Source organism: Sturnus vulgaris, chromosome 2 (genome assembly GCF_052056855.1).
Source record: "Sturnus vulgaris isolate bStuVul1 chromosome 2, bStuVul1.hap1, whole genome shotgun sequence".
Taxonomy (NCBI): Eukaryota; Metazoa; Chordata; class Aves; order Passeriformes; family Sturnidae; genus Sturnus; species Sturnus vulgaris.
In genome coordinates this window covers 47,071,653-47,089,023 of record NC_142244.1, presented here as the reverse complement: position 1 = coordinate 47,089,023, position 17,371 = coordinate 47,071,653, and the positions used below count along the sequence as shown (strand labels likewise).

At 41.4% G+C, this 17,371-nt stretch overlaps 1 protein-coding gene and 1 long non-coding RNA gene across 12 annotated transcripts in view; one reads left to right on the top strand and one right to left on the bottom strand.

The window, feature by feature from the left end:
- Positions 1–17,371, bottom strand: part of C2H11orf87 (chromosome 2 C11orf87 homolog) — a 166,855-nt gene that overhangs the window by 49,319 nt on the left and 100,165 nt on the right. Inside the window, exon 2 of one of the 11 annotated variants that reach the window (XR_015801356.1) lies at positions 1,044–1,193. The exons of the other annotated variants lie outside the window; for them this stretch is intronic. The gene's annotated coding sequence lies outside the window, so the exon portion shown is untranslated. The remainder of the gene's footprint in view (positions 1–1,043; positions 1,194–17,371) is intronic. 11 annotated transcript variants of the gene reach the window in all.
- Positions 1–17,371, top strand: part of LOC148224763 (uncharacterized) — a 45,839-nt gene that overhangs the window by 19,973 nt on the left and 8,495 nt on the right. The window lies entirely within an intron of this gene.

The window sequence follows — 17,371 nt, the reverse complement described above, 5'->3', positions numbered from 1 at the left end:
CTAACCCAGAACTAGATAGTAAAAGCTACCATATTTTATTTGATTTTTCTTCCTGATTGGATAAGCTTCTGAAAATCAATTCTTTGAAAAAATCACAAATCTAACATGCTGCTTCTTTTTGGATAATGATCTCTGCATTCACTGGGTAAATCATGCTAGAATAACTTGCAAATTATCCAAAAATACCTGAGACTGGATAAAACTTGCTGGAAAATATGAATTATGTTTTTAATATGAAATTTAGGGGGGAGAAGAGAAACAAAAAATTAAATATGGGAAAAATACATGTTGGCTTCTAAAAAAATTTATAAGTATCATATTTAGGAGAAATTGTGGGTGTTTTATCCCCTGCAGATAATATCTCTGAGACAGAAGCTGTTGATCAGCTCCTGCAAGCTTTCATGGCTGTGGTGATAAGAGAATGGTGTAACAGCCAGGTTCTTTTGAGTCTGATCTGTAAGACTGTCATCATCTCTAAGCTCTCTGCTTTCATCTTTGTGGTTTTTCTGCCACCTTTCTTTAAAATACAAGCTCTAAACTGGAGTTTTTTGGTTACTGTCAGACATTGTGCCCAAAGAAAAATATTTTACTTTTTTAGCTTTTATTTCAAGCAGCTGTACTCTTCTAGAGTTCATTCTTTTCACCACTAGCCATGGTTGCAGACAGCCAGCTGATTGTCAACAATTTCCCATAGCACTGATTCATCTCTTGGTGTCTTTTCATTTTTCCATCAAAAAGTATTTGTAAGTAAAAAATGTTGACCAGTTCTATTGTGCTCTCTGAAGTATTAAAAGAACAGTGGTTTTGAAGTCTTATAATGAGCTGTCACATCTTCCTTTCTTCAGCTTTTGACCATAGCTGAGCTCCCTGATTAGGATACAGGATTTGTGCTGTTAGATGAATGTAGAAAAAAAATCACAATGCCTGATGACACAAGCAATTACAGTGGGAAAAAGATTGAGAGAAAGAGTGAGGAAAAATATTTAAGGTGTCAAATGTAGCTGTCTTTGGAAGAAGCCCCTCAAAATCATAATAATACTTACTTTCAGCTGAAAAAGAATTGTGATGCTATTTCACTGGCAGTGGCATTTCAGATCAAATTAACTCAGGAGCTGATTTGAGTCAGTAGTTCCCTTTCACTGTGTTTGGGCCACCTTATGGAAAGGCTTTCAAGTGTACAAACAAGCTTCCTTCTGGATGAAACAGAACCAGGAGATATTTCTCATGAATTCACCAATGTCTCTGATGGGTATTCTTCCTTGGGGCCAGACTGGATCTAGTCTGAGGGAAACTGCCTTGAAATGGGAGAAACATGGGTTCCCACAGCTCAGCACCAATGCTTCTGCACAGACCCATTCCAAGGCCTTGCAGACACAGCCTGTGACTAAAGAAAGGCAGCAGAGTACTCCCTGAAATCAGCCAACACTGTAATGTTCAGAAATCAGATACCTACAGTGAGCTATTCTATTCTATTCTATTCTATTCTATTCTATTCTATTCTATTCTATTCTATTCTATTCTATTCTATTCTATTCTATTCTATTCTATTCTATTCTATTCTATTCTGTTCTGTTCTGTTCTGTTCTGTTCTGTTCTGTTCTATTCTATTCTGCAGTAGCCCATCACCATCTCTGCAAGATCTCACTGTCTTCCAGGAGTAAAATTTGCCAACATTTACACAGGGGATAATCAAGAGCTCATTGTTCCCCAGTTCTCCAGAATTGAATAAGAAGCTGCAATAATGAAATTCTCTTATTGATTCAACTGATAAAAATGTATTTGCATCAGTAGCTCAGGATAATTGGAGCACATTATAACAAAACAACTGATTGGTAGTGTAATGCTGTTCAGAATATAAATACAAATTACAAAATGCATTTAATATTTCCGTTAATCACTAGCTTGGCGCCATCTTCAATTTTGCTGAACAGCCTTCAAGTTGGAAAACCTGAAGCTCTTTAAATCTGTTCTTATATTTACAGATCCTCTTAGACTACCTGACAATGTGAACTTTTAACTTATCAGACTGAAAATCAATGTGAGATAATGCTTACATTTATATGCTTCTTCCCTCTCCTCTGTTATGACATTGCTTCTTATTTGTTTCCTTGGCAGAGAAACAGAAGGACTTGACAAATGTAGAACTGCAGCATTTTCCCTCCACAATGTACTAGTATGGCCTCATTTCCCGAGTAGCTCAGTTGCATCATGAAGATTTCTAGTGCAGGGAGCCCCACACTTATCCAGGCAGCAAACACAGAGGACAAAGTGGAAAAAGCTGCTTCTCTGTCCCAAATGTTCCAGACCTCAGCTGCTATTAACTACTAAAAGGAAACCATCCATTTTCTTTTTCAGTACTTGATCTCCAAGAAGACATACTTTTAAGAAACAAGACAAAAATAAAATGTGGCAATAGGATGCTCCTAGATTGATATTTTGTAGTTATGCACACTTGTACCATTGGAAGAACAGATGTTGACAGCAGGTCAGATAGACACATGCAGCATATAAAATATGGTGTGCATCCAACAGATACAGCAAGGTTAATAGATTGAAAATGCAAATATGCAGCCCTTCAAGGACCAGCATAGTTCTCCCGAGTGTTACAAGTGCTTAAGTCTTGCTGAAGGTAATTAGAGTTGAAGGTACTCTGAATTTTTCAGAAGATCTAAAACATTTATCTTTGGACCAGATTCTTTTTTGCTAAGGAAAACTGTTCCTCTTTTCTGTTCTTGGTAACTTCCTTGGTTTTGTCACAGATTTCCTCCCTTCTCACCTTAATCTCTTGAAGACAGGTTTGCACATTTTGCCAAATCAGTGAGCAAGATCAGAAGAATGACAGATCAGACCATATGTCAAAAATCTCTCCAATAGTCACTACTATAAAAATATACCTATAGCTTTTTGGATGATGCTTCATAATCTTTCCTTCAAGGTTGCAAATTAGTTTTTGACAGGAGCCATCACATATTGTATCTTAAAATCCCACTCATGTATTCACAAATACAGTGAGATTCCAAATTATATCAGTCCATTGAATTAATAACTAACATAAGTGTCTGTTGACATTGTTGGAATGCATTGTAAATTCCTTCAATATCAGAAACATCATGAATAAGCACAGCTCTGACCCTAGGAAAGTACTGAACATTCTTTGAAAGCAAATTGATTTTGTCTCTGCTCTGGAATGGGTCCCCAGTGCACCCATTAGAGCAGAAGCAAGCCTTGCCAAATAAGCACTAAATGCCTCAAAGAGCCATCCATGATGTCCAGTCCAGCTTGCTCTGGTACTTGTTGGCACAGCAATTGTGATCAAACTAGGCAATTTAACTCATTATACACAGCATGGAATAAGATCCTATATTTATACAGATTTACTTGTTTGTAGAAGTGTCCTGAGGTGAATAGAGAAATTTCCATATGGAAGCTGGAGAGCACTGTGTTAAGAGATTACGTTTCTCTGATTTGTGTAGTTTTATTTTTGCTTTCTGGCCAGGTCACTGAGCTCTTGACAGTCTTCTTGCATCCATACTCAAAATTCTTACCTGTTCTTGCTACTCTCATGCAGACTTTGCTGCTAATTGTAAAATCACAAAGTGCATGTGTGTGTCAAAGGAACCCCCCACATTAGCTCTTCTTTTTGTGAGAAGCACCAGTTTTTACCCATGAGAAAGTCAACACATGTCTCTGCTCTTCTCAGTATGTAACAACAATGCAAATTGAGACTTTGCTCATAAACAGAGAAGAAAACTGTTTTAGTGTTATGCAGAGTTCATTTATGTCACCTCCAAATGGGAAAAAATGTGTCATCTGTGCTCTCTTATGTTGTTCAGATGAGACACAGAGTCTCTTTTTTTCTTCTGTTGCTTGTTTTTACCGTAGTAATATGAAAAAAATGTCAAGGTGAGGCTGGCCTTGATTGTTTGAAACCTTTTAAGTTCTCAGGGGTGAATCAGCATTGTTTGCCTGCCTTGCTTCTGCCATGGCTTGTCTTTTTCATGTTTAGTCAGACTGGGGTCCCAGTCCCACAGTGAGCTGCCCGTGAGCAAATGACTGCTCCTGTATGCAACTCAGGTGGAGAAAGAGCCTGAGCATTGTCTGCTTCCTATCATGTCCCAGGAGATTTGATGTGTTCTTGCTCCCTTGCCTAGAAGAGAACAATGACACGGTGACTGCCAATGTGTTTACTGTACCTTATCTGCAAATATTCACCAGTTCTGTAACAGAAAGCATTCAAACAAGCAGCTTTTCCAGGAATCAAACCCAGAGCAGCAGAACTAGCTCTGGTAGGAACAAGTAAAATCTTCATGGCTAAATCCATGGCAAAGAAAAGGCCTCCAAATGTGTAATATTGGCATCTGATGATGTAAGCCTCGATAATATGTCATCTTGCATTTCCTTTTAGAAAAGGCTTTGAAGGTGCAAATCTGAATGCATCTGAAAATGAAACAATCTATTGCATGATGCCAACCATAAGCACCTGGCATTTCAAACTGAAGTGAAACAGAGGAAATGCAAGTTGTTAACAAAGACTTCTCCCTCAATAGAGTTAATGATTACAGTTAAATGTGTGTCAACAAGGGTAAAACAAAAGACTGTCTTAAATGAACTAATAAAGATTTAATTCTGTCTGAACCAGATTTTATTTCATGGAGTATTATTTGTTATAAATTCTGGTTTGGTTTTATTTCCAGCCATCAGAGTCATTCACAAAGCATAGGGCAAACAAATTTTGATCTGTGTAGAAAACAAACAAACAACCCCCCCCCCCAAACAACCAACATCAACAACAAAAAGTAAACCGAGATAAAATCTCTGTAGGTTTTCACATATCATGGATTAACAGGCTGTACTATCAACTTTGCCTTTTAACACCTCTTCAGCTGTGTCAACACTTCGGGACACAAGGTTCCATATCCCGAATTCCCTCAAGCGTCAGGTCAGCCAACTGCAGACCCGCAGTTTCAGTCGGGTGGGCAGGACCAACAGGAGCCCAATCTGAGCCAACTCTGTTCTGTTGCCAGCTCCAGATAAGCACTTACAAAGCTGTGTTACACAACTGCTAATAATGACTTTTCACTCTGCATCAGGTGCTTACCATCTGGCCTCTTGCCTTTGTGAGGTCTAACTCAGAAGAGAAAAGCAAAACCAGCTTTGTGGAGGAGGGGACTGCGGCCAAAATTTCGTGAAAACATTTCTGAGCACACTTAAATTGAAGAGCACAGCTTATCCCAGTCGGTTCAGGGAAGGATGAGCTTGCTCCCCTCGCTGAATTGCACTTTTTTGTTCTGCAGAAAAAAATTAAGTATGTTGTGCTTCAGAAGCTTATGGTATAGAAGCATGATGGTGTCTCTTAAAGGAACGTAATTCTGCTTACAAGGAAGAGAAATGGCAAGACAATCTCTTGCTCCAATGTGCGTACTTCAATCTGTTAAAATTTTGGAAAAAAGGACCACCTATTACCAGAGTGAAGTTTTAGTGAAATTCTCCTCCAATATTTTGACACCTTGTTATTTGCATTTCTCTTGTCTTTTAAAAAACCCCACAACTCTGTACTGAAGCAAGCTAGCAGCAACCTTGTCACGGCTCTTGGCAGCTTGTGTTCCAGATGGCCTGAACAAAACCATAAGATATTATATAAAAGACCCGATTCTAGAAGTCAGTGAATGGAAGATATTTCAGGTGATGACATGAAGATTTTACCAGGGCATGTGTAATATCTCCCTGGGCTGATATTATCAGTTGCTAAACTCTTGGTGGGTTTCAGCCACATTCATCAACTTTACTGTTACACTTAGAGCAGCTGTCTTAATCTCCTAATACATGCTGCTAAGCAGATGGCCTCAGAAAACACAACCATATGAAGTCTGATCCCACTTAATTCTTACACTCTTCATGCTTTGGACTTTTCTGGGCTTGCATCAAAACAAGGCATAATCAAGTAGCAGGAGAGTAGAAGTTGATTCATTCCACAGTTTTGCCCTTGATATATGTGATTGATAAAAGACAATGGTGTCTCTAAGACACAGCTTTAAAAACCTGTTTGAATGGGAGTACAGCTGTGCAAAATAATATTTTCAAGTATTATAAGGTTTTATGTGTTATTATAGCATAAGAATCCATGGTGGAGGCTTCTGAGGATCAGAGGACATAAAAGTATTGTTAAGCTTTTCATATAAATGACTGTAATATGATCCTTGTAAAGGGACTTTAAAGGGATGTGGTTAAAGCCATCTAGTCATTGCCATGCCCTTTGTAGAAGAAAATTATTCTTTTTCTTATCTTCCTTTTGTGAGGGATCTTCTAGGTAAGAAGGGTTATGAAAATGTGTATGGCTTTTCTCCCTTCCATTCCCATGCACTTCTTTATACTAAGACCCTATTTAAAAAAACAGTCTGTTCCACACTTAGAGCACAAAAACAATGTCAGGCCAAGGTTCAGCTTGATCTGAGGACTGAGAGCAACCTTTCATTGGCATGAATCATGGTATTTGCTATTCTGCAATTGATTGGACAGGACACATGCTTGCCTGTAATTTGTCAAAAAGCCTTGACAGAGAAATGTATAGTTAGAGGGGATGGCAATCAGAAGTTGGAAATTCTGTCCTACCTCAGTCCATCATCCACAGCCTCTAAGTCCAAGAGGCAGCTTCTGGCAATTTGCAGGTGGATGTCACCTACAGACATGAAACTAATCAGGCTTAGGAAATACTCCTAGGGTTTGCTTTTTTTTCCTCACCTTGGATAGCCTGAGAAATATTTTAAAATGAAAATGTGACTTGACACCTTGCAGAGGGAAATAGGCCCTGTTTGGGTTTTTTCTCCTGCTGATCCGTGATGTGTGCAGTGATTCATGCACAGGCTTAGAAGTGTCAAGAGCTCTCCCACAGATGTCTGCTCCTACAGCAAACAAACTTGCAATGGCATTGGCACCCAGCACACCATCTTCTTATCCTACTTAAAAAAAAGTGCAATCAGGGGCAGCATTGGTCATGTCTCTACAAGATTTGTTGTGGAGTAACCTCATTTGCACCAACGACTCCTGATTTATGCCAGTAAATGTGAGTATAGAATGAGGCCCCTTTTGCACTAAATCAGCATCCATCCTGCTGTGATATTTTACCCACCCTGGGTCAGATGTGCAGCCACCAAGTGTCCCACTGGTGCTGTAGCAAGCAGTGTGGGTGGAGATTCAATCTCTCCCACAAGACCTGAGTTCTTAGAGTTCAATTCACCAGCTGTTTCTGAGGGGATGCTGTGGTGCAGGGTCATGTAATGCAGCCATTGGGAATGGGTGTCCTCAAAGTACCTGGAATCCATCTTTGGAAGATGGCATTTAGGAGAAGCAGCTTATGTGTATTTCCTTCAGTCACATGTGGGTATTCAGTCATTCTTTAGGACTTCTTTGGGAAAAGATCTGCATCTGTCCTGTGAAACCAGGTTCACTTTTGGACATGCTGTAATTGTGAAGCATCTGCACCTCACAGCCATTTTGTTGAACATCTTTCTGCTTTTATAGCACAAATATCAGAAAGCCTCAGCTGCCCGCTTCCCCACTGGGGAAAGTGAGGACACCTATGAGCATTTGACATTTCAGTCTAATCCAATCTACATAAGGATCTTCATCTCCTGTCACAGGGCAGAAAATTCACTAGAGATGCTCCTACAGGACCACAGGGCTGTGCTTTGTGCAATGAGAACAGTGTGTGGGCAGCCTCAGGGGAGAAACATTCACCACAAATCTCAAGAGCAGAGCTGAGGCTTAGTCCTCTCACAGACTTTAATGGGTTGCACCAGGGTAGCTCTCTAGGAAATTATGGAAGATAATTGCAAAGTGGGTCCATCCTTTCTACCTCATTGCTACTCACTAAAATCACTGAGCAGTATGTACAGAGGCCAGTGAAAGGACAGACACAGCCCTTAACAACATTTTACCCTGCACTCTCTCTTTCTTACCAGGGTCTGACCCTGACCATGACGTTACAGAACGTGTCCAACCTTGGGCATCTCTCCCTCTCCTAAGAACCTAGATGTCCAGGGACCAAGCTGTGTGCCAGGGGCCAGCTGGTGCAGCACAGCTCACTGGCCTCTCATGCCACCACCCATGCTGGCCACACCCAAGCTCTGCACCCGGAGCCCTCCCTGGTCCATGCCAACCCTGGGCTGTGCCTATGGTCAAACTCCCACGGGGAATGTGGGACATGGGCTCATCAATGGCCATGGCTGGCAGAGAGCTGTGGGTTAACCTCCACTGCCTGCATGGATCACATGCAAAAACACAGCTACAGAGAAATGCTCTGGGTTCCAGCTGTTTTTCATTCTCTGTGGGTTTGTAAAGATAAATGGTGTTCAATACTGAATCGAAGTAGATTTTCAGGGGGTTTTGACAAAATGGAAATTCTCAGTTAGCACTGCCAACCTACATTTATTCAGCTAACAAACACTGTTCCTGAAAAAACTGTCAGATAGGGCTGTCATCTGAATCAAAGTAAATAAAGAGGCTGCCAAATTTGCCTAAAAAAGTCCCCAATAATTGCCTATGTATTCTTTTTATGTGTCAGGTGATGGGGAAAGCGGGAAAAATTATAAACAAGGCATTAAAAGACAGCAACAAAGAGACACTAAGATAGTTAAGAAAAACTATAATTAATGTCAGTGCTGAATAATAATCTCTTTGAAGGAAAATACATATTTTAATTTGCAGCATGATTTGATCTCAGTACCATTACAAAGAAGCTCCCACCTGCTACTAATACTCTTCTACATTTTAAAGATTATTAATGATAAGAAAATGTAAAAGAGAATGTATGAATCAGATGGCTTAATGTTGTGGTTTAACCCAGCTGTTAACTAAATACCACACAGTCCTTTGCTCATTGTCCAACCAGTGGGATGGCAGAAAGAGAATTGGAAGGGTGAAAGTGAGAAAACTCATGTGCTGAGATAAGAACAGTTTAATAATTGTAATAAAGGGAACATAAGTAGTAGTAATAATAATAATAATAATAACAACAACAATAATAATACATTATTATTTCTACTATTACTATTATTATTGCTTTTGCTATTATTACTATTATTATTATTATTATTATTACTACTACTACTACTATTATGTATTGAAAAGGAAACGAAGAAAGAGAAATAAATAAAAAAAGACAATGCAAATAAAAACAGTTTTTCACCACCAACTGACCAATGCCCTGCCAGTCCTCGAGAAGCAGCTGCCCCCTGGCCAACCTTCCCCCCCAGTTTTATTGCTGAGCACGACACCATATGGTCTGACTCATCCTTTTGGTCAATTGGAGTCAACTGTCCTGGTTGTGTCCCCTCCCAACCCTTGTGCACCCCCAGCCAACCCACTGGTAGGGTGGGGTGAGGAACAGAAAAGGCCTTGGCTCTGTGCAAGCCCTGCTCAGGAAAAAAACAGAAACATCCCTGCGTTATCAACACTGTTTCCAACATAAATCCAAAACACAGCCCCACACCAGATACTGTGAAGAAATTTTACTCTATCCCAGCCATAACTAGAACACTTAAATGCAACTTGTGCAGAAAATAGAAGGCTACATGGAGATTTTAATGAGCAAATGAGCTTTGATCAGCATGTGGTGATGATTTCTGGAACACAGCAGCACGTCTGCCAACAGCAGATGCAGGGCTGCCGAAAGCAAATGTCAGACACCCTAGGACTTCAACTCTACTTTTAGGGAACTTACTTTTCCCAGAATATGTATTTCTTACACATCCTTGCCCAGGTACACATTCTCAAAGTCAAGCCCAGACTATTTCTCATAGGAAAATACAAACAACAGAGATGGATCACAGAATAAAAACAACATATGAATGGGACTTCTGAGATCTCTGAACCTTTCAGTGACAACTGCAATGCTCTCAGGGCCCAGGAGAGCATGGCTCATAAGGTAACCTTTTGCTTCTACCCTGAGACTCTCTTTGGGGCATTGGCTGCAGGGAGATGAAGGTCCTGAAAAGGGGGGATGAGCTGGATGTGAGGCTGGTAACCAGCTCAGCTGACACTACCAATGCCAGAAAAAGAATGCATATAGGGAATGAATATGGCATAAATCAGAAAATCACTTCCACTGGTGGACTCTAGAAAAAGAGTACTTTTTGGCAGACACCACATAGTTATTCCTAGCACTGATGGCATCTGTTGTGATGTCTGAAGAAACATAGGGTAGCCTCAAGTGCTGGTGTTCTGGCACAACTTAGCTACTGCTTACTCTGCTTACTCCAGACTCAGTACAGCAGAGCGCAGATCGTTCCCACCTACCCACATCTGTTTGATCCTTTTATTGCTAATCAAATATCTGCTTGACAATCCTGCCCTGGTGCCTTGGCCTAGAAAACTAAACATTTGGTCTCCAGTGGATGGGAGAAATGGGGGCTGCTGGCAAACAGCTCTGAGTAGGCTCTGGGAGCACTGCTCCAGCTCTCTGTTCCTGCAGCACTCACTGCTGTGTGGGGTCTGCTCTCAGGGCCACCTCTCAGGTGACTCAGTCCAAGACTTCCTAAGGCTTTTCTAATAATGAGAAATACAATATTTTCCACTTATAAATTGTAATTTTAAAGTATTTTTGAAAGCCTATTGCACTAAAAGGAGTGAAATCCTAGTTCTTCAGTCACCATCAACAAGGGGAGAAGTCACTGCATGCTTTATTCTGCTTTTCTTACAATGAGCTATTGTCAGCTCCTCAAAATATTTATCGAGATGAATTTCTTAGCATTCTCCTTTCTTTCCAGATTATTCCAAATTTCTCTTTGTGGAGAGAAATAATAACACTGAAGTGGAAGTGTTTCTTGTGAAGTGCTGAGATTCCTAAATTGACAGAAGATTGTAGAAAAATACCTAAAGGACTACAGGGAGGAGCCACTGTAGCATGTAATTGATTATCCAGAGGCTGAGGAGCCAACATCTCTGAAGAACCAAGCAGTGTTTGGATCTGGTAAAATACTGCAAAAACTGAATTCTGGGAGATTTTCTTTGCTGAAGTCCAGGCACCTTTTCCTCTTCAGGAATGTTCATCTTAGCTGCTTCCTGCCTGCTCCAATGTTTTGGAGATGCTGTTCCTTACAGGAATGCCCTCACTGACAGATACTTGTTGCTCTTTTCACAGCAGGGCTTGCTCCTGTTGCTGTTTAGAGAAGTGTCTTCAATGCAAGATCAGAATCCCTGCAGAGTCACCACCTGCCCACCAGAGCTGTCCGTGGGGACTATCTGAGCTAACAATTCTGTGCTTACTCACTGGGAGGGAAAACGATCATCCAAGCTGCTCCACTGGTAGCATGAACCCTTCACAACAACAATCCATAAACCAAAACTGACTACTTATGTTACTGTTTTGAATTTAGTCTGTGCTAGTAAATTCCTTAAAATACAGGACTTACTCTATAAGTCCTCTGTGAGGACTCATCTCAGTGGGAAAGGGGTGACCACCTTTTCCACTGACTGCAGAAGAGTTCAGAAAAACTAGTTTTGACCTAAGATTTAGATAGCTGAAATTCAGCAAAATTAATTTTTACCTTCAATGATCACTGGGTAATTTCAGTCAAAACTTTCCAGTCATATTTCCCCGAATTTTTTCCTTCAGAAGACATTTACCAGACAGGATTACTTATTTGCATTGTGCTAGTGGACAATAAAGTCTATTGCTTTCTGCAACAGTTCAGGCACTGTCTTCCCACTTCAAGTTTGCCTGCATCATCACATAAATTTCAAAGGTGGCTCTCACAGGAGCTGTCCAGATGATGACCAGGCTGAAGTCTGTGATAGAGTATCAATATACCCCTGCAAACAGCATCATATTCTCTACTGTACCTGTATGAAATGCTCCATTCTTAGACATTTATGAGGTATGGTCTCAGATATTCCACTGCTTTGTTACTTGTTTCTTTTGGTGTTTGGTTTTGGTAGGCTGTTCTCACACCAGACCTAGCACAGAGACAGTGGTCTTTCCATCATGCCCTAAGTACCATGTATCATCCCTTTCTGTGGCATCTGTCTGACTCAGTCTCATACTAATAGACTGCCATGTGTATTTCTTTTTGTATTCTTGTAATGCAGATTTCCACTGTGCCTAGGAAGTGGATTAATCTTATCCTAAATTCTGAAGTAATAGAAAAGGCCTTTGGAGCTTACCAATTCATTTCATTCATATCTTCTGAATAACTCCTGGTTATTCCTTCACCTTTCCCTACACAGACACATTCCTGTGTCCTCTTGAATGCTTTGTGATGTAATTTCAGTAAGCTCAGAGGTTTAACAAATACAAGCCATGACTGTCTCCAGCTTTGCCAGGAAGCTGGCCAACAGTTGGTGATTTGGAGCTGTGCTAGCAGAAATATCCGGTCTTATTTTAGCATGCAAGGAAATATCAGAAGGTGAGAGATCAGCTAATGGACAGTAGATACAATAGAAGCTTGTTTGGGGTCATATATTCTCCTCTGGGGACTTGACATTTGCTGATACTACTTTGTTCACTAAATTGACTTGGAGTAGGTTTTTGTAGCACCTTGTCACACAAATATGCTAAATATTGTTTTTGACAGAAAAGAAGAAAAAATTTGCCCATCTCAGTCCTTACTAGTTATCTTCTTGTGCTAAACCTTCCTCATATCACCTTGGCCTACAAAACTGGCAAGAAAGGGTTGATGAGTAAATTCAAGATGTGCAGCAAAGAGGTAGAGGGAGGTCCCTGGGGATTTGAGAGGAGTTTGCTATCCAGCTTGCTACTCAGACAGTGTGGGCAGTTTCTTTTTGCCTGCAATAGTTCTGCTTCTTGTCTGTCTAAAATAAATTATAAACAGTTCAAAAGATCAACTCCATTGCTTTTGGAACAGAACTGCTCTGAATAAATAACAGATATTACAGAAATATTCTGGTCTGGGAAAAATTCTTTCCCTGACTAGCAAAGCTGTCTTAACAACAACCCTCTTCAAAATATAAAGCCAAGCACAGAATTGTTCTATCCATACACCCAACCAAATTTCCCTTGGAAAAAAAGTCAAGCTCAGCTCTGCTGGAGTAATTTGAGCTAGTGATTTACATCTGCTGAGCACCATAGGCAGTATACACCTGGGGAAGAGACCTGAACACATTTGTAGTCATTCAAATACATACATACAATCCTTCCTTCCCTGGCTCCCCATGGGTACAAGCCTGCATGCTTGTTTAAAGGAGAAAACAGCAATCAGATCTTGTGTATGGCAAAATAAATAACATAGGAACCAACCTGAGTCAACAGCTAGCTTAACTTGGTGTTGCCTGCAAACTGACTGAGAATGCACTCTATCCCCTCACCCAGATCACTGATAAAGATAATAATCAGGGCTGGCCCAAATACCTCAGAGCTCGGGGGAACACCATTAGTGACCAGCCCCCAGCTGGATGCAACTCCATTCCCCACCACTCTCTGAATCCATCCATCCATCCATCCATCCATCCATCCATCCATCCATCCATCCATCCATCCAGTTTTATCTGGGCTGGGGATCCTAAGACTTCTCCCAGTTGCTTATAAAATACTTGGTCTGCTTCTTCATCCTGGTTAGGTGGTCTATGACAGACTCCCACCTGGATATCTGCCCTGCTGGCCTTCCCCCTGATTCTTACCCATAAATGGATGCTTGGTTTTTCAACAGCACTACTGTCAGTCTCTTCTAGAATGTATTTTAAAATGAAGATTGTAAGGTATGCATCCAACCTGTCAAATAATTTACAGCTCAACAGATGATTGCTGAATGCACATCACAGTCAGCCCATGTTACTGGCAGAACCCAAAACTTCAAGCACCTGTGCCTTCCTCAGTGACTGGAAGAGCATGGGACCATGGATCCATAGGGATGTGTAGAAGTGGTTTAAGAAGATACTAACCTCCAGGTAACTATTATTCCCTCCCTTCTTGCCTTCTCTCTCCCCTGCAGCTGGACACGACTGCCTTCACACATCAAGGATGTGCCCTTCTAGCCTTTTTTAGTGGAGCTAGTTCTTGAAACCTGAATTACAGGAGCATCATCTCAAGACCTGAAAACTGGGTCACAGATGGGAGGAGGGAAGAGATGAGAGAAATTTTTATATGACTACACCTACAAAAGCCTGTCAGACTGCAGTATTGCATGTTAGCATCACAGAGTACAGTACCATTAAATTTACAGACAGCAAGATGAATTTGCACCTCCAGTGACCATTAAGCAAGCTCATTTAAATACTTCTCAGTATCCTTACCGAAAGCATTTCCTTGTAATGGGAATAATTGACCAAAGACACTTCATTCTGTCTATTCAGATTGTCCTTGTGCACAGAATACAAATTTCCACTGATTGAGAGTTGACACTTAGACTAATATAAGACCTTTCCCTGATTCCCACAAATTAAGTGTGTACTTTGAAACTGTTGTAATTTTCTCACTCTCCTGAAAAGTGCCCCTCTTGGAAATGAGGTGTTTGAGAAATAATGTGATGCACACCAGAGCAAATTCTTCCACTTTTTGATGATTTCAGTATGTCTGGAAGTTTAATATAATCAGGGTAGATGTAGTTAACACTTCTACCTGACAAATGTTACTTTGGCTGCAGTCTGAGCTGGAAACTTACTCAGGTTTCACCACCCCCAGATTTGTCTGAATCTAAGCAGATTCCTAATGACACACAGCCATCCATGAGAGTTTTTAAGTCACTCTCTCTCTCTCTACTTATATCTCTGCAGCTAAACACAAAGTCAGGGCCCAACCCTGGACCTGGAGGCCAAGTGACAGGGAGCATCCTGAATCCAGCTGGTGGCCTGTCCTTAGCAGATTTCTCTGAGGCAGAGCAGGTGGGAGTGTGGAGAACACAGCCAGGGAAATTATTATCAACTAAGCAGGGCAGTTGGTGCTCAGGACTCCACCTGCGCCTCTGGAACCCCTTTGCTTGTCAACTCAGCCTTAGTGGGACCAGTCTGAAGTTGGGATGGGCTGTGCAGGGTTGGGTACCCCAGTCCATCTGCACAAGCTTCGTGTGGAAGCTGGTCCTCACATACTGCCCCTCAAGCCCTTGGTGCTTTCATCCTCTGCTGAGAGTGTCAGCAATGCTTTTGAGAGTCCAGCATGGGAAGCAGGGCTGTGACAGCCAACACAAGTGGCAGTCTGACATGGGGCTGGCATAGAGCCCCGAGAGGTAGGAGGCACGTCTCTGGAGAAAAAGACAGAAAATTGCTGTTGTTATGATAATAGTCTTGGAATTAATTATTGTTGACTTATTTATTGGTCCAAATAATTTCTTGTCTTTAATAAACTGTTGCTTATTAGCCATTTAATTAATGTTTGTGAATGGAAAGAGTAACTCATTTCAGGTAATATAAGGCTTAGCCTTATATCTTTCCCAGGTTTCTGGCTTGGATTTGGAGAGCAGTTTTTTAATAATCCTTTTATATTTAAACCTAATCTTGTCTCTGCCTCTTGAAATCAGAGAGGAGCTAGGACTTCTCAGTGAGTAGTTACTCTTTCTCCATCCATCCTTACTCAATGAGTGAAATCTGCTTACAGCCAAGAGCCACAGGGCTCACCCTGGGGTGAGAAAAATCCCACCTGCTCCCATCTTACCTACCAGCCTCTTCCTCAGGGAACTAAGGAGCAGCAGACAGCTGGCAGGTGGCAGCAGTCTGATGGCATCCCACTGCTCTGTGTCACAGCAAGGATGTGAGGGAGGATGATGGAGAGACAATTCCAAAGAAGTGAACTGGCATTTTCTCTTCCTCGACAGAGAGCTGCTCTGCTCAGAGAAATCTCTCATGGCTCAGTTACCCAGGGCTCTTTTTTACCTCCTCTGTTGTTTCACTTTTTCACAGGCAATCCACCAGCCCTGCATTTTCACTCAATCTCTCCAATTCTTCCCATGGGCCCTGCAATACTGCTTCCTGCCACAGTTGAGAACTTACTAGTTTAGCTTTGGCTCATCAAGGGGATATCAACTGGTCCTTCACTTTCAGTCAGAGCAAGGAGGAAGTTTAGCTCATCAGCCCTTCGACAACACCTTCAAGTAGCTGTTTCCAGTGTCTGGCGATCCAGTTTCATGAGAAATCTGGAAAAGTGCCAGAGCTGCAAGTCCAATTAAAATCTCTCAGTCCACGACCAGAATGTCCTGCTCATATAATCAAAGACCTACTGATGTCTGGGTGTGGGATGGAAGAGACCTGGAAGTTTAGTGGTTGATTCAGTCTCTTCCTCTCTGTTGTAACACACTGGGACAGGTCCTGTGTCCAGAGCTCACAGATACTGGATGGATACCCATGCACAACAGTTCTGTGTTCTCACACAGTGCATCACCAGGTCCTTGATGGGGCGTCCTGCCCTTCTCATCAGGCCTCCCAGCACTCCTGCACGTTCACTTACTTCATGGTTAGATTTTTTCCCCCAAATATTCAGATTAAGGGAAAGCTAGACTGACGTTTTCTGTGGTTGGTCACCAATGAGAAGTTATTTTGTCAAAATCTCTGATTCCCACTGATTTTCTTCCAGTGGGATTGATTTTGTATGTGGAAGGGAATAAAACCTGGCATGCCCTCCTGCAGAAGTTACCAGCCCCTCTGCTCTCCACTGCCTAGCTAAGGACTGCAAAGCAGTTCATCAGCCATTGAGGATCTTCCCCTATTGCAAGAGGTCTCTGCCCATGGTTCTGCATCACAGCACACCTCCACACTGCAGTGCTGCTCAGCAGCCCATATCCTGATTTTCTTCTCACTCTACAGATGCTTTGCAGCAGAGCATGCTGCCTTGCTAAGGATAAACTGTGTTTTCAGGTCATTGTTTTTTTCAGGCACCAAAAGGTTTTTTGTGCACATAACACATAAATTAAACATTATTGATGCTATTACTACGATTGCATGTTCCAGTTCCCAGGCTTATTTTAATGATGTACATTATGAAAAAGACATGTTGGCATAACAGTGAAAAATATGCTGCTCTCCATGGCATTTCATTTTATAGATTGACAAGAGAAGTCTATGATGATGACTAATTTCACGATAAGATCATGTCACTTGTTGCTTGTCATAAATGAAATGTCATGTGCAGTCATCTATTCTGCATTCTCAAATTCATTCTAATTACCGTCCTTACACAACTGACTGTGACTGAGATACCCTGTAGCCAACAAGACTCTCTTTACCTTTGTCCTTTAATACATGTCAAATCTGTGGAGCACAGGCCAAGACTTGACCTTAAATGAATAAAAATTCTGGCTTGCCTGTCAGTTACCAACCATTCTTTTAATATATGAAACTGTGTGTACTGGGGAGCTTTGTGCATGCAGCCTATTCTCTGCTATCTGGTTCATTTCATAAAGCCTTGTAATGGCAGAGCTTTCAATTTAGCCCA